Here is a 22,929-nt window from a genome sequence, read left to right as displayed (position 1 = left end):
AATTTGCTGGAAGTGTGGGGTCCACCTCAACTTTCCATGCCACACGTTACTTGCATCATTTTAAAACTTCCATTTACTATTCAAGTGGGACCCAGTTATTTCATTGACACACTAAAGACCCTCTTTGATTGACGCGCTAAGTAGTCATGTGTTTCGATAAATATTAGTGGGAATAACCATGCAACTCATGGTCAACATGTCTGCCTAGCATAGGGACACTTTTGAATTTTTACATTTTTCTGCATTCAAGATAATGTACTTACTAGCTTTATTACTTGTATAATAAATTTGCTGGAAGTGTGGGGTCCACCTCAACTTTCCATGCCACACGTTACTTGCAGCATTTTAAAACTTCCATTTACTATTCAAGTGGGACCCAGTTATTTCATTGACACACTAAAGACCCTCTTTGATTGACGTGCTAAGTAGTCCTGTGTTTTGATAAATATAAGTGAGAATAACCATGCAGCTCATGGTCAACATGTCTGCCTCACATAGGGACAAATTTAAATTTTTATAATTTTCTGCATTCATGATATTATACTTACTAGCTTTATTACTTGTACAATAAATTTGCTGGAAGTGTGGGGTCCACCTCAACTTTCCATGCCACACATTACTTGCACCATTTTGCTATTCAAGTGGGACCCTGTTGTTTCATTGACACACTAAAGACCTTCTTTGATTGACACACTAAGTAGTCCTGTGTTTATTTTATCGATTGGCTATTGCATATTTGTATCTTTCTATTTTTCACATTCAATATTTTGTACAAAGATTTCATTCTTTTACAAAAATATTCAAAAAAATCATACGAAATAAAACAAGACTAAATTTAATGCTCGATTGTTTTACACGCGTACATCTTACCTTTTAGATTAAAGGACTAGACTTCTGCTGATGGATTTATCTTCTCTCTTATGAATATTTATTAATTGGAGTAACAAAAAAAAATCAAGGTGGTAAGTTCAAAATTCAATGTTTAAGAAAATATGGTAGGAGTAAAATATTTTGATTTTTTTTGCCTGGGCTAATAAGTGGTAGTACTTTTTATGTTGTTAACCTCATAAATTTCACACAAAGAATATACTTTAATTTGATATGTATTAATTTAAATTGAATAGTTAATATTTGTACAAATAATTAGTTGGACACATGTGCTCTCAAAAGTTCTCTTTTTAAACATAAACTTCTTCCCATCAAAGGATTATTTTTCCTATAAAGTAGCAGTAGTATGAAATTTCATAATCAAGCTAAAATCATAGATAAATGTTGCTTTTAAAACGGCATTAGTCATGTTTTCCCAAATCTATTGTTGATCTAATAAATGACCTACTGAGTATAATGAGTAATTTGACTATAATTTAAAGCATAACTTAATCAAATAAATCTTATAACACATGTTTTATATGATTTTCTTACCAAAAATTAAAAACATCATTTATTTTAGACATGAGGTAATATTAAATGTGAACCTAATTGTCGTTGTGTTAGATAACTTGACATTATAACAAAAGAAGATTGTCAATGCTTTTAAGTTAAATGAAAATTTTATAACTCCTGCTACTTCGCACAACATGATCATGAAACAAACTCCTTTCAAACTTTAATTTTCAAGTAATAGGTGGAACCAATAAAATTATAATTTTTAATGACTTTAGGTGATTTAAAAATAACTTTAGTATCCTTTGGGAGATGAACTCGATCTAACTCTATCATACACATTTTTATGGCTTCAATATTTAGGTAATAGTCTTATTGGGCCCATGCATAGCATGGGCTATCCCTTACTAGTATTATCATACACCTGAATGTCATCGTCTAGGTATATCATCTTCTCGTACTCCACAAACTGCATGCAACCACACAAAATATAAACATCCTTAATTAATCAATAAGTATCACTTATCAAATAATATAGACCAAATTATAGCCGACATCTAAGGAACCAACGACCCATATGGTAATCCCTACTCCATCCGTCTTTGTAACGACCCGGCCGGTCATTTTGAGTATTACAACTCCGCTTTCCCCTTTACTGCTCAAATTATACTTTACAGCTGTTGTGTGAATTGCTGGGGTAATTGATTCGGGTCCGGTGAGGTTTTGGAATGAATTGGAAGACTTAGTTCCAAGGTTTAAAGCTTAAGTTAAAATAGTGACCGGATATCAACTTATGTGTAAACGATATCAGAATTTAATTCTGATGATTCCAATAGTTTCGTATGGTGATTTTGGACTTAGGAGAGTGTCCGAAAAATTATTTGGAGGTCCGTAGTGGAATTAGGCTTGAAATGACGAAAGTTGAAATTTTGGGAAGTTTGACCGGGGAGTTGACTTTTTGATATCGAGGTCAAAAACTGATTCTGGAAATTGGAATAGCTCTGTTATGTCGTTTATGACTTGTGTGCAAAATTTGAGGTCAATCAGACGTGATTTGATGTGTTTCGGCGCAAGTTGTAAAAACTAGAAATTTCAAAGTTCATTAGGTTTGAATTGGGGTGTAATTCATGATTTTAGCATTGTTTGAGGTGATTTGAAGGTTTGACTAAGTCCGCATGATATTTTAGGACTTGTTGGTATATTTGGTTGAGGTCCCGAGGGGTTCGGGTGAGTTTTGGATGGTTAACGGATCATTTTTGGCCTTGGTGAGATTGCTGATATCTGTTGCTGCATTTTTTGGATTTTCTCTTTCGCGTTCGCATTTTTTGGATTTTCTCTTCTAATCTTGGAGTTGAGGGTATGAACCCTGAATATATGTATTTTGTGAATTGTTGGTAGGTGACGGGCGTGTGGGCGTGCACTATAGAAATTGTGAAGTAATTGTTTATGTGGAATTTTATAGTTAAATAATCTTGACATTTTCCATGCGGTTTTATGTGTTAAAAAAATTGAGCTGAAAAGCATATTAGAAATCATGTTGAGGCCATGTGCCAGTATTATTGGGACCCTCAGAGATCGTATTACTATGAATTATTGTGTTAAATTGAAAATTCATACTCACTCATATTCATTTCATTGCATATCATAACTAAGTTTTATGACTCTATTTTGATGCATATAAATGATTTGGGCTGAATGCCTTGTTTTACTGAGATGCTCGAGTGGCTTGAGAGGTTTATGACTGAGTGAGGCCGAGGGCCTGATTTATATTGCATATTTATGGGATCGGGCTGCACGCCACATCATGTTGCATATTTATGGGATCGGGCTGCATGACGCAATATATTTGATATCGGCCAAGGACCTGATTTGTGAAGATGAGTGTGGATCGGGGCTGCCCGCCTACAGAATATTTATGACTGAGTGAGGCCGAGGGCCTGATTTGTGAGGATGAGTGTGGATTGGGGCTGCCCGCCTGCAGCATACTTTATTATTATAGCACGTGAGTTGTCCATGCAGATTATAGCGCTTGGGCTGTAGGAGCCCCTCTGGAGTCTGTACACACCCCCAGTGAGCGCAGGTACCTACTAAGTGCAAGTGTCGAGTGACTGGGAGGCATGAGGGATTGTGAGGTATGCCCGAGTGGCAAGAGCGATTGTGAGGTATGCCCGAGTGGCACGAGTGACTGTGAGATTTTGCCCGAGGGGCTGTATATGAGTGATGTTCTGCCTGAGGGGCTGTTTATGATCTTATCAATGAGTTGCATTGCATTGGCATGCACACATGACATACATACATAGAGATGCATTTTCTCGTGCTGTACGGCATCACATCATTCATGATTTTTCACACATTGTTGACAGATGGGCATAGTGATGCATTTGTTTTTACATGGGTTGTCCGGAAGGAAAATAAAACATCTTATTTATTATTGACAAGATTTTGGGAGAAATTTATTGTTTTCAAACTATTCATATTTTTGGCAACTCTAGCAAACGATTTGGGTTTTCACTGATGTATTTGGAAGGAAGAACTATAATTTTTGTAATCATTATTTGGTTGAGTATTTTATCCCTGAGTTACTTCTGGTATTATTTTCTTTATGTTGTAATGGATTATTGTGGACTATTGGTTTTGGACCCGACCTTGGTGGAAGCTTGTCACTACTTTCAACCTACGGCTAGGTTTGTTACTTACTCAGTACATGGGGTCGGTTGTACTGATACTACACTTCTGCACATTGCGTGCAGATGTTGGTTGTTGTTGTTGCTGTACTCAATGGTTGCGGGACTTGAAGATGTACCTGCGTTCCTGTTGTAGCTGCCTTTTGTTCAAGGTAGCCTTAGATTTATAAAAGCTCTATTTATGTATTATTCAAACAGACTATGTATTATTTCATTATTTCATTTCCGCTTTGTATATTTTATTCTTAGAAGCTCATGATTTGTACTACCAGTTCTTGGGGAATGTATAAGGTTAAGATAATTATTTACTTAAATTTCTTTAATAATTGTTATTGGAATTGGATAGTTGAAAGTTGGCTTACCTAGCGGGTTGGGTTAGGTGCCATCACGACTAGTTGGATATTGGGTCGTGACAAGGTGGTATCAGAGCTCTAGGTTCATAGGTTCTACAAATCATGAGCAAGTGTCTAGTAGAGTCTTGCAGATCGGTATGACGACGTCCATACTTATCTTCGAGAGGCTACAGGGCATTTAGGATATATACTTCCCATTTTTTTCTTTCCTTATCGTGCGAGATTGATTTAGCTTGAGATATAAACTCTTTGAATTCTTTCCACGTATTCGTATGCGCACATGAGCGCTCAGTATCAGCTGTGCATCGCCGGATTGTGATTCTATGAACGAGGTTCGAGGCGAGTATTCGGTGTTTTGGTGATGGGCCAGTCTGGAGGACTTGAGGCCAGGCTTTGACTGCAGCTTAGGCTCGATAGCTTCAGTTGTAACCTATACATTTGGACTCATATGTCCGGTAATATCCCTACAGTAAAATTTGTGGCTCGATGAGCGGTGGAATGGCGGTATGATGGGTATAATGTCACCGCGGGATGTGTTAAGACGAGTTGAATGTGACGAGAAGTGTTTCCTTGAAATGTAAAGAAATGGCCATGGGATGCTTGATTTTCGTTTTAATGTGACGCACAGTCTCGAGTATGAATGTTTTGAAGGATCTTTTATATTGTTAAATTTTTGGGGTAAATTAAATTCTCATGTCTGGGTAATGAGTTTGGACGCAGATTGACTAAGTGATTGCATAGTAATTGTGACTGCGAAAAGATATAATAAGATACCAGATTGAGGCTAAGCAGGTGGATTATCCCCTGCGGAGTAATCTATGTAGGAGTATTTCTTATAATGTGAGTGGAGAGTTTCTTTTCTACTGACGGGGTGTATGGGTGGAGATTTGAATTTGAATCTGGCTGATAAAGTTGACTCGAGTGTCAAGAGAATAAATGCGAGCTTAGTGGATGATTGAGGTATTTTATGGTTGGCGTTGTATGAGCTTGAGAATGATTTTTATTGAACCGACTGCGGTATTATGACAGTAATAGAGTATGGATATTGCAAGTTATCTAGTGTTTAAATTTATGGCTTTAAGCCAAGTGGGGGTGTCTGCTATTGACCATTCAATTTCATGGTTAGGTATTAAACTTTAATTTTGGTCTGAGGCATACTTGTGGGTTAGCTATGACTTGAAGAAGTTGAGATCGAGGATGACTCGAATAAGGAAATTTCTGGTTAAGGATTATATTTCACGTATGAGTAAATGGAATTCGCGGGATGAGTGAGTTGTTAATGGTGAATGATGTAGTGCGCATGTAGTATGAATTTGATATGTGGTGTTAAAGTAGAGTTACTTCTTTGAGTGTCGTGGTGCTAATAGGGCACGTGTCTTTTGGCACATTTGGGCGGTGCAATTAGATTTGAGCAAAGTGGGCGACTCCCGAGGAGATTTCAGTGGGTTTGAGAATTATAAATAACAATTGAGAATGTTTCCGGACTTGTGTATGGATTCTACATTTTTGTGTAAGGAAGGTAAGAAGAACAATTTCAAATTCACATAATGTATTCTCAGAGTGAGTGTTGTAGTTGTGGTATTTTTGAAGGTGCTTAAGAAGAATACAGTTGCTTATGGGACGTAGGGCGTTGTGGTTCTATGCTAATGTTTGTGGGGTAAGTTGTGGTTAAAGATCATGGTATTTTAGAAAGAAGAAGTATCAATCTGAAGATAAATTCGGAAGGGACTTGGAGAAATAGGACAACTTGGTAGCAGGTTGGATCAGTATGGTAATGGATATGATCGGTTCTTTGAGTGCTTATGATGTGGGGGTTTTCTACAGGTGCTTTGTGGCAATACACCTGGACTTGGCGACCTGTGTGGCTTGGTCGAGTTAGAGGAATTTAGTTTTAAGGGCTTGATTATGTGCAAATGGATTCCAAAGTATTCTTGATGGTTTCTACCGGTGTGGAGAACGTGTTATGTATTGTGATTTCCTCCTGGAAAGAAGCAAGAGAAAGGTTTCTAACTAAAATGGTATGTAAATTATTGGTGACTCAAAGTTGATAATAAGATTCTTGTTCTTTTCACATGATGGTAAGATAGATTTTATGTGTTGTACGAAAGCTAGATTTTCATGTACAAGGTGGCAGTACAGTCTTAAAGAGAAGGTAATGAATGTTGGACAACATGGACAGTTTCAAATAACTAGATAAATACTGTTACTACTTGGTATAGTATGAGAAAGGGGCAGACTTCAGAAGGCGCATTGTATTTTTTTTACTTACGGAGGTATAAATTAGTATTGCGGTACTCACATGGTTGATAGACTGCTGATATTCAAATTTTATCAATTGGCACGGAAGAACTTTTAAAGTATTTCTCGTGGGATGATCGTGTATGAGAGAGTTATTAGGCATTCTGGCGGTGGAGATGGAATCAAATATGGTGATTCGTGTGTTCTATTTATTTGGAGATTGGAAGTTCTCAGGAGCGGATTATTTCATGGTTATGGACTGTGAAGTTGTGGCCGGAGCTAGCCATATGATAGAATGTGTTATGATTCAGTCATTATGGATTTTTGAAAGATTTTTTATCTATTTGTGGGTAACCCGAGTTAATTTGGGGGTCCATAGGTAGGCCCAATTAAGATGTGTATTCTACACCGAACCGAAATGGTTGGCTCCATACTGCTATTATTGAGGGATATGTCATTTGGTTGATGTCGAACTTATTTGTGTTCTCAAATGATCTGTGAGTTATTCCTTTATGCTACGATGAGTTGTGATTCATTAGTTATGTGCACAGATGGTGCGGTTCTATTTGAGCTTTATAGAGGAATTTGAGTGTGATGAGTAATTGGGTATTGCATGATCGATAGCGTAATGGTTATGTCCTTTCAGGTTTTTGTGTGCTATTTTTGTCATTTGCCTCTCCGCCATTATTAAATTGGAGCAGGGTGGCTCGGAGTATATAATATGAACCTCGTGTTAGAATCGAGTGATGAATCTACGGTGTATGATGTATTTTCAGCATTTCGTTGTGGAAGTACTTGTTAATCTGGCAGGGCAGTTTTCTCATTTTAGTCACTTCCCATGACTGGGTACATTTGTATTGTTGCGTATTAGTGCACGGATGGCACGAGTTGTGGCTCCGAGTTATATTGGTGCGGTATATCTATGGAACAGTTATGTTTAGTAATATAAGGTCATTGGAGATGGAATGGGTACTATCAAGTTTGATTTCAGTATATTCGAGAGTATAATATTGAGAGTCGGCTCAGAAAGTGATTATGGTTCTGGTTGGGGCAAGAGACCTCCATGACTTGTTAGTCTGATAAGGGTTACGAGATTCTGCATGTTTCTTTTATTATCAACAGTGTACGAAGGTTTTGGGATGAGGTTTGGTTCAATATGAGTTTAATACTAGTATGCATTTGGTTTTGGAGTAGTCACTGCGATCAGGAATGGTGCTACGAGCATGCGAGTTGTGTAATATGCTGGGTGATTATATCTGTGGTTATAGTTATATCTCGATGCAGCTTATTCGTACTTATACAGTGTGTAAATGTAAGATTTGTGTCTTGAAAGAAATTTTAAAGGTTGGAAATCAAAACTCCAAGGTTTATGGGCTAAGATTAAATTAATGATTTTTAGTTGCATTGTGTAGTCAAGTCTATGTGGGATAGGGTGACGTGGGTTCACCCCCGGGTACGTGTGTGGTAAGATGGAATAGTGATTTGATGGCTTGGAACCAACTCTTGGCACGTTCGAGGATGAACGTATGTCTAAGTGGGGGAGAATATAACGACCCGGCCGGTCGTTTTGAGAACCCCGCTTCCCCCTTTACTGCTCAAATTATACTTTACAGTTGTTGTGTGAATTGTTGGGGTAATTGGTTCGGGTCCGGTGAGGTTTGGGAATAAATTGGAACACTTAGTTCCAAGGTTTAAAGCTTAAGTTAAAATAGTGACCGGATGTTGACTTATGTGTAAACGACCTCGGAATTTAATTCTGATGATTCAAATAGCTCCGTTTGGTGATTTTGGACTTAGGAGCGTGTCCGGAAAATTATTTTGAGGTCCGTAGTGGAATTGGGCTTGAAACGCCGAAAGTTGAATTTTTGGGAAGTTTGACCGGGAAGTTGACTTTTTGATATCGAGGTCAGAAACCGATTCTGGAAATTGGAGTAGCTCCGTTATGTTGTTTATGACTTGTGTGCAAAATTTGAGGTCAATCAGACGTGATTTGATGTGTTTCGGCGCAAGTTGTAGAAACTAGAAATTTCAAAGTTCATTAGGCTTGAATTGGGATATAATTCATGGTTTTAGCGTTGTTTGAGGTGATTTGAGGGTTCGACTAAGTCTGTATGATGTTTTGGGACTTGTTGGTATATTTGGTTGAGGTCCCGAGGGGCTCGGGTGAGTTTTGGATGGTTAATGGATCATTTTTGGCCTTGGTGAGATTGCTGATATCTGTTGCTGCATTTTTCGAATTTTCTCTTTCGCGTTCGCGAGTGGGCCCTCGCGTTCGCGAAGAGGAATTTATGGTAGGCAGGATTTAATCTTCACGTTCGCGAAGAGGAATTTATGGTAGGCAGGATTTAATCTTCACGTTCGCGAAGAGAAGCTGGGTTGTGCATCGCGTTCGCGTATGGGGTATCGCGTTCGCGAAGGGAAACACAGTGGGCATGGACTTTTTGCCTTCGGGTTCGCGAAGGAGAGCTCGCGTTCGCGAAGAAGGGCTCCGTTAAGCGTCGCGTTTGCGAGCAGTATCTCGCGTTCGCGAAGAGCAAAGTTTAAGTTCAGAAAGTTTAACGCGAAGGACCTGTCGCATTCGCGAAGAAGAGAGGTCTGGACAGAAAGTTTAAGTTCAGAAAATGGGACTTCGTCCCATTTTCCACGATTTGGAGCTCGAATTGAGGCGATTTTTGGGAGATTTTTAGAGGAAACAACGGGGTAAGTGTTCTTAACTCAATATTGGTTAAATTACCCGAATTCATGGTTGTTTTTATCATATAATTGGTTAATTAAGTTGGAAAAGTTTGAAAACTCTCTTAGTTTAAATTGAGGATTTGAAGGCCGAGTTGTGGTCGGATTTGAGTAATTTTGGTATGGTTGGAGTCGTGATTGAATGGGGGTTCAGATTTTGTGAGTTTTATCGGATTCCGAGATGTGGGTCCCACGGGTGATTTTTGGGGCGTAATTTCGAATTTTGTGAAAATATTAGTATTTTGATATGGAATTAATTCCTATAAAATTTGTGGGCTGAATCAAATTAATTGTGGTATATTCGAGTCGTTCGGGAGTTGATACACGCATAATGATATTTCTGGAGCATTGCTTAACTTGCTCGATAATGGATTTGGCTTGTTCGAGTTAAGTAACTCTTCTAATCTTGGTGTTGAGGGTATGAACCCTAAATATATGTATTTTGTGAATTGTTGATAGGTGACGCACATGCTAGGTGACGGGCGTGTGGGCGTGCATTATAGAAATTGTGACGTAATTGTTTATGTGGAATTTTATAGTTAAATAATCTTGACATATTCCATGCGGTTTTATGTGTTAAAGAAATTGAGCTGAAAAGCATATTAGAAATCATGTTGAGGCCATGTGCCAGTATTATTGGGACCCTCAGAGGTCGTATTGCTGTGAATTATTGTGTTAAATTGAAAATTCATACTCAGTCATATTCATTTCATTGCATATCATAACTCAGTTTTATGACTCTATTTTGATGCATACAAATGTTTTGGGCCGAATGCCCTATTTTACTGAGATGCCCGAGTGGGTTGAGAGGTTTATGACTGAGTGAGGCCGACGGCCTGATTTATCTTGCATATTTATGGGTTCGGGCTGCACGCCGCAGCATGTTACATATTTATGGGATCGGGCTGCACGCGCGCAGCATATTTGATATCGGCCGAGAGCCTGATTTGTGAGGATGAGTGTGGATCGGGGTTGTCCGCCTGCAGCATATTTATGCCTGAGTTAGGCCGAGGGCCTGATTTGTGAGGATGCGTGTGGATCGGGGCTGCCCGCCTGTAGCATACTTTATTATTATAGCACGTGAGTTGTCCGTGCAGATTATAGCGCTTGGGCTATAGGAGCCCCTCCGGAGTCTGTACACCCCCCAGTGAGCGCAGGTACCTACTGAGTGCGAGTGCCGAGTGTCGAGTGCTGAGTGACTGGGAGGTATGAGTGATTGGGAGGTATGCCCGAGTGGCAAGAGGTATTGTGAGGTATGCCCGAGTGGCAAGAGTGATTGTGAGGTATGCCCGAGTGGCAAGAGTGATTGCGAGGTATGCCCGAGTGGCACGAGTGACTGTGAGGTTTTGCCCAAGGGCCTGTATATGAGTGATGTTCTGCCCGAGGGGCTGTTTATGATTTTATCAATGAGTTGCATTGCATTGGCATGCACACATGACATACATGCATAGAGATGTATTTCCTCATGCTGTACTGCATCACAACATTCATGATTTTTCACACATTATTTACAGATGGGCATAGTGATGCATTTGTTTTTACACGGGTTGTCCGGAAGGAAAATGAAACATCTTATTTATTATTGACAAGATTTTGGGAGAAATTTATTGTTTTCAAACTATTCATATTTTTGGCAACTCCAGCAAACGATTTGGGTTTTCATTGAGGTATTTGAAAGGAAGAACTATAATTTTTGAAATCATTATTTGGCTGAGTATTTTATCCCTGAGTTACTTCTGGTATTATTTGCTTTATGTTGTAATGGATTGTTGTGGACTATTAGTTTTGGACCCGACCTTGGTGGAAGCTCGTCACTACATTCAACCTACGGCTAAGTTTGTTACTTACTCAGTACATGGGTTCGGTTGTACTGATACTACACTTCTGCACATTGCGTGCAAATATTGGCTGTTGTTGTTGCTGTGCTCAATGGTTGCGGGACTTGAAGATGTACCTGCGTTCCTGTTGTAGTTGCCTTTTGTTCTGGGTAGCCTTAGATTTATAAAAGCTCTGTCTACGTATTATTCAAACAGACTATGTATTATTTCATTTTCGCTTTGTATATTCTATTCTTAGAAGCTCATGATTTGTACTACCAGTTCTTGAGGAATGTATAAGGTTAAGATAATTATTTACTTAAATTTCTTTAATAATTGTTATTGGAATTGAATAGTTGAAAGTTAGCTTACCTAGCGGGTTGGGTTAGGTTCCATCACGACTAGTTGGATTTTGGATCGTGACAGTCTTATTTCATGTGAAAATGTTTAAAAACTAAGAATTTGTTTTGACACACAAATTAAATATATGGGAATTGCCAAATCGACTTTAGTATCATTACTAATTAAATGAGTTGTTCATTGTAAAAGCTTTATGTCTTTTTATTTTGTCTGTCCTAGTAAAAAAATAAATTTTATATCAAAATGAATTCAAACAAATCATATTATTAATGGTAAAATTTGAATGTTAAGTTTCAAATGGAATAGGACAGAGGGATTAGAAGAACTAACGTCTAATGGGAACAATCTAACACGTGGTCTAAGATGATCCTAGTTAGTACCTCCCATATAAGAAGCTTGGAATAATTAACTACTAAATAAGTCATGGAAAATTTAACTTTAAATTTTTTATTTTACTCATATTAAGATGCTTTTTAATCATATAAATATTTTCAATTTGTTTCAAATTATAAATTTTAGAAGTTACTCTTTCTCCAAATACCGTCTCATAAAATAGGATAGTTTATAATTCATACCTCCCACATGCGAAGCTTGGAATAATTAATGACGTAATAAGCCATAGCAAATTGAGTTTGTTTGATGTTGGCACAGTTTGTTTGAAAACTAATAATGGTTCAACGTTAGTTCTTCAAGATGTCAAGCATGCTCCAGACTTTCCTTTCAATTTAATCTCCGCATGAAGATTTGACAATGAAGGTTACCATAATGCCCTCTTTAATGGCCAATGGAAGCTCACCAAGGGATCGTTAGTAGTGGCTCGAGGAGTCAAGTCTTCTTATTTATATGTGACATAGGGCTCTATTCTTAATAACTCCATAAATATGGTGGAAAGTGATACTTTATCAGAATTGTGGCACAGAAGATTGAGTCATATGAGCGAGAGGGGGGTTACGTGTTTGGCTAAGAAAAGTTTGCTTTCTGGAGTGAAACAAAAAAAGCTAAAAAGGTGTATCCATTGTTTAGCTGGCAAACAGAAAAGAGTTTCCTTTCATAGCCATCCTCCTCCAAGAAAGCTCGATTTATTGGAGCTAGTACACTCTGATTTGTGTGGTCCTTTTAAAGTACAGTCAAAAGGTGGTGCACTTTACTTTGTGACCTTCATTGATGATCATTCTCGTAAGCTCTGGGTGTATCCTTTGAAATCTAAAGATCAAGCACTTGGCGTGTTTAAGAAATTTCAGGCCTTAGATGAGAGACAAACAGGGAAGAAATTAAAATATATTCGCACTGACAATGGTGGTGAATATTGTGGTCCCTTTGATAACTATTGCAAGGAACAAGAAATTCGTCATCAGAAAACTCCGCCCAAGACGCCTCAATTGAATGGTTTGGCATAGAGGATAAATAGAAATTTAGTTAAGAGAGTTAGATGTTTCCTTTCAGAAGCTAAACTTCCAAATACATTTTGGGCGGAAGCACTTAACACTGTTGCCTATGTTATCAATTTGTCTCATGTTGTTGCTTTGGATGGTGATGTCCCAGATAGAGTTTTGTTTTCCAAAGATGTTTCTTATGATCACCTAAGAGTTTTTGGGTGTAAAGCTTGTGTGCATGTTCCTAAAGATGAGAGATCAAAACTGGATGTCAAAACTAAGCAGTGCATATTTATTGGTTATGGTCAAGATGATTTCGGGTATCGGTTTTATGATACAGTTGATAATAAACTTATTAGAAGTCGTGATGCAATATTCTTTGAAGACCAGACTATTGAAGATATTGACAAATTTGAGAAGATAGATTCTCAGAGTAATGAGAGCTTAGTTAATATTGATCGAGTTTCTATTTCTAAGGCACTTATTGCACATGAAGGAACCCAAGACAATAGTAAAGATAGTGATCAATATCAAAATGATCATCATGGTATAGATGTTATGGATGCTCAAGTTGATGAAGTTGTGGTTGATCAACAACCAATTCCTGCTTAGGTAACTACTTCGAATTCTCCAAAAACCTCAATTAAAAGATCTACAAGGGAGAAGCAAAAATCCATGCGCTATCCTCTTGATGAGTATGTACTTTTGACTGACATGGGAGAACCTGAGAGCTATGATGAATTCATGTAAGATACTCACAAAGATCAGTAGATACAAGCCATGGAAAATGAGATGAAGTAACTCCATGAGAATGGCACATATGAGCTAGTGAAATTGCCGAAAGGTAAGAAAGCTTTATCAAACAAATGGGTATTCAGAGTAAAGGAAGATAACCATACCTCCGCGCCCAGGTACAAGGCGAGGTTAGTTGTTAAAGGTTTTGTCCAGAAGAAGGGAGTTGACTTTGATGAAATTTTCTCCCCTGTTGTAAAGATATCTTCTATTCGTATGGTTCTAGGCTTAGCCACGAGTCTAGATTTAGAGGTTGAGCAGATGTATGTAAAGACTGCTTTCCTTCATGGTGATTTACATGAGGAGATTTATATGGAGCATCCTGATATTTTTGTAATTAAGGGAAAATAAAACTATATCTGCAAATTGAAAAAGAGCCTATATGGATTGAAACAAGCTCTAAGGCAATGGTATTTGAAGTTTGAATCTATCATAGAAACTAAGGGTACAAGAAAACTTCTTCATACCACTCTGTATTCTTCCAGAAGTTCTTTGATGATGATTTTATTATCTTATTGCTTTATGTGGATGATATACTTATTGTTGGCAAGAATAAATCCAGAATTACAGTCCTTAAGAAACAGTTGAGCAAATCATTTGCGATGAAGGACTTGGGGCCAACAAAAAAAAAATTGGGCATTCAAATCCACCGACACAGAGATAGAAAGGAGTTATTTTTGTCCCAAAAGCAATACATTGAGAAGGTACTCAAGAGGTTCAATATGACAGATGCAAAAGTGGTTAGTACTCCTCTTTCTAAACACTTCAAATTGAGTATTAGTCAGAGTCCATCTACTGATGAAGAGAAAAAGGAGATGTCTCGTATTCCTTACTCTTCTGTCGTTGGTAGCTTGATGTATGTTATGGTTTGTACTAGACTAGATATTGTACATGCCATTGGTACTGTTAGTAGATTCCTTTCTAATCTTGGAAAGGAACATTGGGATGCAGTAAATGAATATTAAGGTATCTAAAAGGTACTGCAGATTTGAAGTTGTGCTTTGGCAGTGGAAAGCCTAAACTTGTTTGTTACACAAACTCTGATTTAGGAGGAAATCTTGATAATTCAAGATCCACTTCCGGTTATTTGATCACTTTTGCAGGGGGAGCTGTTTCTTGGCAATCTAGACTACAAAAGTGTATAATTCTATCCACCACAGAAGCCGAATATATTGCTATCACTGAAGGCGCCAAAGAACTATTATGGATGAAGGAGTTTATTAATGATATTGGCTTTGAGCAGCCAAGGTACATCTTCTTTTGTGATAATCAGAGTGCCATCTGTCTCACCAAGCACTCCATTTTTCAATCTAAGACCAAACATATAAATAGAAAGTATTATTAGATAAGAATGGCCGTGGAAGAGAAATTATTTGAGGTTGAGAAGATACATACTGATGAAAATCCTTCTAATATGCTGACAAAAGCGGTGGTTGCAGATAAGCATGCGTTTTGCAAAACATTGGCAGGCATGAAGCCTGTCTATAGTTCCTCCAATTGAAGACACATTTGGCCCCTTGGTTGGAGGGGGAGTTTGTTGGTCACATGGCCATGTTGTCCAACCAAAGCCCCATGGCCTAATCCTATTCTCTTTTGGTTTCCATTCCTATTAGAATATGATTCGGTTTTTTATTCCTATTTAGAGTTGGTTTTGGCTTTAAGAAAAAGCACCACTCATTATCTATAAATAGCACAACCTTGGAGAGTTGTTCTATGCTCATTGGTACAAGTCTTTGAATACTTAAGAACATAAAAGTGATTTTTGAGAGAGCTTTCATCAAGAGAGAAAAGAGAAGAGAGAAGAAAAGTATTTGTTTTGCTACGGATTTTTATTCCGACCAGCCAACTTCAAATTACATTTTCCGATTCGTTAACCGTTGGATCAGGTTGTTATTTGGAATTAGTGTTTGTAACATATTGGTATTTGATTGGAATGGTGGAGATCGGATTTTGAGACCCTTAGAATCTGATTTCGATCCCCGAACAGTAGCTCCAGCTTTGTTACTTCTCCTCCTTCTTCAATTGATTTATTGTTGCTATTGTTGCTCCGTGTTTGGTACTTGTTGTATAACCAATTTAGAGAAATTTTGTAACCACCCTCTTATTTTTTTGGTGGAGCTTTTTTTATCTTTGTGATCCCGTGATTTATATCTTCGATTTGAAGGGTTTTCTATGTTAAAATTTGGTGTTCTTTATCTTCTTTATTTTCAAGTTTGCCACTTCCTCGTTATAAATGTGGTATTAGAGCAAGGTTCAAGACTATTAGTTTACAGATATGTATAGTGTAATCTTGTCCCGCATTGAAAGAGGAGTAATATCTCCTTATAGTGTATAGCTATAAATAGGGACCTCTTGTATTGTATTTATCATCCAATATCAATAACATATTTTCTCCCGTGCCTTCTCACATGGTATCAGAGCATTAGTAAGAAACGATTGTTGTGCGTCATTCCAGCATTAACCAAGAAGAAAGAACTTAGTCATCGTGCATTTGTTTCTGGTGACCTAAGGCTTGTCTAAGTGAAAGTCACTTTCTGTCAGTGTTGTGCTAAAACCAACACCACCACGAGGTAGATTATCCTTCGACGACCAATCCTTGAAAATTAATCTGGCAGAAAAGCCTCCACGCTCCTCCACGCGCTGGTAACAATAACTTTTTCAGCGAGGGTTCTGGCCACTTTCCGGCCATTTTTTTGCGAAGCTTCTTCAGGACAGTCTGCTCTCCTCAAAATTCTGAGCCTACCCATCTAATTCAAATCAAATTTCGACCACTTTTATATTTTCTGGCGTGAACAGTGACCTTTTTGGGCATTGTTTTGAAAATATTTCTTCAGAATAGCTTGCTCGCAAGGGAATTCCGAGTCTATCCATCCTATTTCTTCAGTTTTCTCACAGGAGTTACTTATTTCCACTATTTCAAGTTAACCCTACTACTACAAATTGTAGCGACATGGGAACCAGTGCTTTGAATAGTCAGATGGATTCTTTAACATATTATATTGAGTTCCTTTAGTACAAATCATGTAAGCAGACATCTTCTAGGATAGCTTTTGTTGTTCAAACAGGTAATAGCGTGACTTGTTTCTCCCAATCTTCATCCTCTGAGTCTTGGGTCATCGATTCAGGTGCATCAGATCATATTCTGGTAACAAATCTCTTTTCACTACTATTTCATATTCTCAATCTCTTCCAAAAGTCACAATGGCCAATAGGTCTCAAACCATGGCAACTGCAATAGGTCAAGCAATCCCACTTCCTTCCTTACCTTTAGATTCAGTCCTTTATATTCCCAATAGTCCTTTTAATCTCATAGCTGTTAGTCGTTTAGCCAAATCACTTAAATGCGCTGTTTTATTTCTTGATGACCAAGTTTTTATATAGGAACGTAGTACGGGGCGGATCATTGGTACCCAGGGTGAATCAAACGGACTTTATTACCTTATCCTTGCTAAATCACATGGACTCACATCTTGTCTTCCTTCTACAACTTTTCCTGTTACTGATTCACCAGATTTATTACATAAACGGTTGGGACATCCCAGTTTGTCAAAACTTCAGAAAATGGTATCTGGTTTATCTCACTTGTCAGCTCTAGAGTGTGAGTCATGTCAGCTCGGTAAGCATACTCGCTCCCATTTCCCTCGGCATCTTGATAATCGAGCAGAGTCACCTTTTACTTTAGTCCATTCAGATGTTTGGGGTCCTAGTCGGGTCAGTTCCACCTTGGATTCCACTACTTTGTCAGTTTCATTGATGATTATTCCAGGTGCACTTGGATATTTTTGATAAAAAATCGATCTGAGCTGTTTTATATTTTTCAGACCTTCCACACTGAAATTCAAAATCAATTTGGGGTTTCTATTCGCACATTTCGTAGTGATAATGCTCGAGAGTATTTGTCTTCCCCATTTCAGCAGTTTATGAAATCTCATGGGATTATTCATCAAACATCTTGTCCGTACACATCTCAACAAAATGGGGTAGCTGAAAGAAAGAATAGACATCTTATTAAAACTGCTCGTACCCTACTCATACAATCTCATGCTCCGTTGTATTTTTGGGGGGATGCAGTTCTTACATCTCTCTATCTTATTAATCGTATGCCATCTTCATCTATCCAGAACTAAGTTCCATTCTCTGTTATGTTTCCCCACTTACCTTTGTTTTCTCTTCCACCCCGTATCTTTGGAAGCATTTGTTTTATCCATAACCTTACTCCAGGAACAGATAAGTTAGCTCCTCGTGCTCTTAAGTGCGTATTTTTGGGTTTCTCGAGAACACAAAAGGGGTATCGATGCTACTCTCCTGACCTCCAGCGGTACCTTATGTCCGCTGATGTTACCTTCTTTGAAACCCAATCATACTTCACAGGTTCAGGTCATCACTTAGATATTTCTGAGGTACTACCAGTTTCATCTTTTGGAGATTCAGTCACTCCAGCTCCACCACCTACAGCTCCAGTTGTAGCTCCACCACCTATAGCTCCAGTTGTAGCTCTACCACCTATAGCTCCAGTTCCTCCACATAATCTAGTTCAACCTTCTGCAGCTCCACCACTCTTGACTTATCATCGTCGTCCACATCCAGCATCAGGCCCAGGTGATTCACGCCCCACATCAGATTCTGCACCAACTGCGGACTTGTCTCCTCTTAGTCAACCAATTGCACTCCGCAAAAGTGTACTATCCATACTTAATCCTACTCCCCACTATGCCGGTTTAAGTTATCATCGTTTGTCGTCACCTCATTACGCTTTTATATCTTCTTTGTCCACTGTTTCTATCCCTAAGTCTACAGGTGAGGCACTATCTCATCCAGGATGGCGACATGCTATGATTGACGAGATGTCTGCTTTACATGTGAGTGGTACTTGGGATCTTGTTCCTCTTCCTGCAAGTAAGTCTACTGTTGATTGTCGTTGGGTTTATGCAGTCAAAGTCGACCCGGATGGCCACGTTGATCGGCTTAAGGCTCGTCTTGTTGCAAAAGGATATACTCAGATTTTTGGGTTTGATTATAGTGATACTTTCTCTTCCGTGGCTAAAGTAGCACCTATTCGTCTCTTTTTGTCCATGGCAGCTGTACGTCATTGGTCTCTTTATCAGTTAGACATTAAGAATATTTTTCTCTATGGTGATCTTGAGGAAGAAGTTTATATGGAGCAACCACCTGGTTTTGTTGTTCAGGGGGATTTTAATGGTTGTGTGTACAGATTGCGCCTGTCACTATATGGTTTGAAATAGTTCCCTCGAGCTTGGTTTGGTAAGTTCAGCATAATTATTCAGGAGTTCGGCATGACTCGTAATGAGGCTAATTACTCTGTGTTTTATCGGCATTCTGCTCCTAATATGTGTATTTATCTAGTGATTTATGTTGATGATATTGTTATTACTGGTAATGATCAGGACGATATTACTAATCTGAAGCAGCATCTCTTTCAACACTTCCAGACTAAGGATCTGGGTAGATTAAAGTATTTTCTAGGTACTGAGGTCGCTCAGTCTAGCTCAGGTATTGTTATTTCACAGCGAAAGTATGCCTTAGACATTCTTGAGGAGACTGGAATAATGGGTTGCAGACCTATTGACTCTCCTATGGATCCGAATGCTAAGTTTCTGCTTGGACAGGGGGAGCCTCTTAGAGACCCTACGAGATATAGGAGGTTGGTTGGCAAATTGAATTACCTCATAGTGACTAGACCTGACATTTCTTTTCCGGTGAGTGTTATAAGTCAGTTTATGGATTCTCCCTGTGATAGTCACTGGGATGCAATTGTTCGCATTCTTCGGTATATAAAGTCAGCTCCAGGCAAAGGATTACTATTCGAGGATCGATGCCACAAGCATATTGTTGGGTACACAGATGCTGATTGGGCAGGATCACCTTCTGATAGACGTTCTACGTCTGAATATTGTGTTCTAGTAGGAGGTAATTTGGTCTCGTGGAAGAGCAATAAACAGAATGTAATTGCTCGATCTAGCGCCGAAGCCGAATATCGGGCCATGGCTATTTCAACGTGTGAGTTAGTTTGGGTCAAGCAGTTAAAGTTCGGAGAAATTAGCAAGATGGAATTGGTGTGTGATAACCAAGCTACTCTTCATATTGCGTCAAATCCGGTGTTCCATGAGAGGACTAAACATATTGAGATCGACTGTCACTTTGTAAGAGAAAAAATACTTTCAGGAGATATTGTTACAAAATTTGTAAAGTCAAATGATCAACTAGCAGATATTTTCACTAAGTCTCTTACTGGCTCTCGTATTAGTTACATGTGTAACAAGCTCGGTACATATGATGTGTATGCACCGGTTTGAGGGGGAGTGTTAGTTTACAGATATGTATAGTGTAGTCTTGTCCCACATTGGAAAAGGAGTAATATCTCCTTGTAGTGTATAGCTATAAATAGGGACCTCTTGTATTATATTTATCATCTAATATCAATAACATATTTTCTTCCGTTCCTTCTCACAAAGACAGACTCATCTTTGTGGGTTTAGTTCTAGCCGCAACCTATTTGATCGTAATCATGATTTTGTCTAAGAACTTTGACCGGAGTACTACTCACGTTGAGACAAACTTTGCGGTGGAGATTTGAAGATACGACATGTTGAAGGTTATGTGAAGAAGATGGGTCAAATTTATTTTGTCAGAAAATTCAGACCAAGGGGGAGAATTATTAGGGGTTGTCCTGATTTTTTTTCCGTATTTAGTTTTTCTATTTCTTGAAGGAAAGGACAATATATTTACCATAATTGAGTTTTCCTTTTTGTAGAAAAAAATTATAATTTTTCCATATTTGGCTAGTCCTTTTTCTTATAGGAAAAATATTTGGACTTCTATAAATTGAGAATCTTTCCTTCTCATTCAACAACATCCACAATGTAGCCATATGGGGTTTGAGAGTCGTGTTTAGGGGGAGAGCTTTACGGGACAAGTGTTAGTGTGTCACTTGTGTTTGCCTCTTTGTGAGGTTGTTTTCTCAATATTTTGTACTCTCTTTTATTATAGTGGATTGCTCATCTCCACCCGTGGACGTAGGTCAATTGTCGAATCACGTTAAATGTTTGAATCTCTTTTGGTATATTTCTCTTTTGTTGTCTGATTTATCGTCGTTCAAGGTTTTCTTTACTAGTTTTCGCATGACACCTGATTTTTTCGGTCCTAAAACGATGCTCTTCCGGAATATCCGAAGATGAGATTTTGTAGGCGAAGATGAGAGAGCAGAGAGGCCTTTGAGATTTTGTTTTCCGCAGAAGTTCTTAGGGTCGTTCTGATATGAGGAATTTTTTTGGTGTCAATGCTTATAAATAAGGTCATTTGTTAGTTAAAATTGCAAGTCCCTAGCAATGGAGGGGAGTGAAATTAGGAAGGGAGTCGATAGATAAATTTTGGATTTGTCTGGTGTTTAGTATAATTAGATCCAACGACTGATAGTGAGGAACAGAGGAAGGTTCAGAAGAAGGGAAGCCACTAGAAGGTCAGTAATCTATTGCTTGCCTCAAAATCATCCCAGTCACTTACAATGAGGCCTTCTTCTAACTCCATAATAATTTCAAGCATTGTTCGAAAGTATTCTTTTATTGTGGTAAAATTTTTAGAGTGTTTTATACAAAGAAAAAAGTTCTGAAATATCCTTTTACTATTAAAAATTATTTAAAATTATCATCCGCTATACTATTTATTCAGAAAAACTTTTACCGTATTACTATTAAAACATATGTACACCTAACTTGACGGATCGAACATGTGACACCCATCCAAGAACATCCGGTCTTAGCAACCCGCCCCACTATCTGTTGCCTGACCCACCCTATCGCACCATTTTTCTTTCCCCTTCCCCCCTCCCCACCGCAAACCTATACTCTTGTCTTCTTCTTCTCCTTTCCCCCAAAACCCAGTTTCTAAATTTTCTTCACTGCTACACCTTCTCCTCCATTTTTTTTTCTATTTCTCCATCAATTACTTTTTAAGGAGAAACTTTTAGGAGAAATTTTATAGGTAAAAAGGGAAAAGCATCATTATTAATGAAGCTTGGTGCTTCTTCGGGTTTACTAATTTTTGAAATTTGAACTTGAATATTATTCAGAAATCTAAATTTCATGCCTTTGTTAGAGAGTGTTTGGCTAAGCTTATAAGCTGGTCAAATTGACTTATAAGCATCTTTTCGCTTATCTACGCGTTTGTTAAACACTCAAACTGCTTATAAGCTAAAATCAACCGTAAGTCAAAAGTTGGTCACCCCCAACTTATGACTTTTCAGCTTATAAGTACTTTTAGTTTGACCAACACTTTTACTAGTTTATCCTTAATAATATTTTCTAATTCACAAAATACTTTTCTCAAAATAAATTTCTTGACTTTATCTTCATTCCATATTTGTTATTAATTCTTTTGTTTACAAATAAATTTTTAATTTATAATCTTTTGAAAAATATTCAAAGGTATTTTAATCATTTTAACAAAAGAATAGCTTATCAGTACTTTTTAATCAAACACATCAACTGCTTATTATCAGTTTCAGTACTTCTACCCAAACGCGTAAATATTTATTTTAAAAATCAATTTCAGCACTTAAAAATACTTTTCAACACTACACGTTTATCAGCTATTTACAAAAAGCTAATTCAAACGGGCTCTTAAGCTGAAATTGTTGAAACTCAATTGAGATTCGTGATTTTTTGGGGTGAATTTCGAAGAATCTACCATAATTAAAGAATGAAGATCAAGAGATCAAACTTTTAACATATCTAAAACCCATTATTGTGGTAACAATAGTTGTTCAGATCCTTGAGATAGATCTAAATCCGAAATCGATCGACCGGAAAGACTAAGCTATGGCGCCTCTTATGTTTTTCGGCCACTTTCCATTTATATGAAAATGATATTATCTTTGTCCTCTATTTCAATTTATGTGAACATGTTTAACTTGGTATGAAATTTAAGAAAAAATGAAGACTTTTGAAATTTGTGGTCATAAACAATTCCAAAAGGGGCCCAGAGTATTTGTGTGGTTATAAAAGTTTCTCATTAAGGATAAAATTGTAAGTTAAAGCAAAATTATTTTCAAATTTAGAAAGGAGTCATTTTTTTTTAAACGGACCAAAAAAAAATATGTTCACATAAATTGAAACGAATGTAGTATTATTTTTGTATGAGGCCACTACTATAATGATTTATGCTGCTGGTTGCTAATTTG

The sequence above is a fragment of the Nicotiana tabacum genome, chromosome 17, assembly GCF_000715075.1.
Source record: "Nicotiana tabacum cultivar K326 chromosome 17, ASM71507v2, whole genome shotgun sequence".
NCBI lineage: Eukaryota > Viridiplantae > Streptophyta > Magnoliopsida > Solanales > Solanaceae > Nicotiana > Nicotiana tabacum.
Note: the sequence above shows the minus strand (reverse complement) of the source record.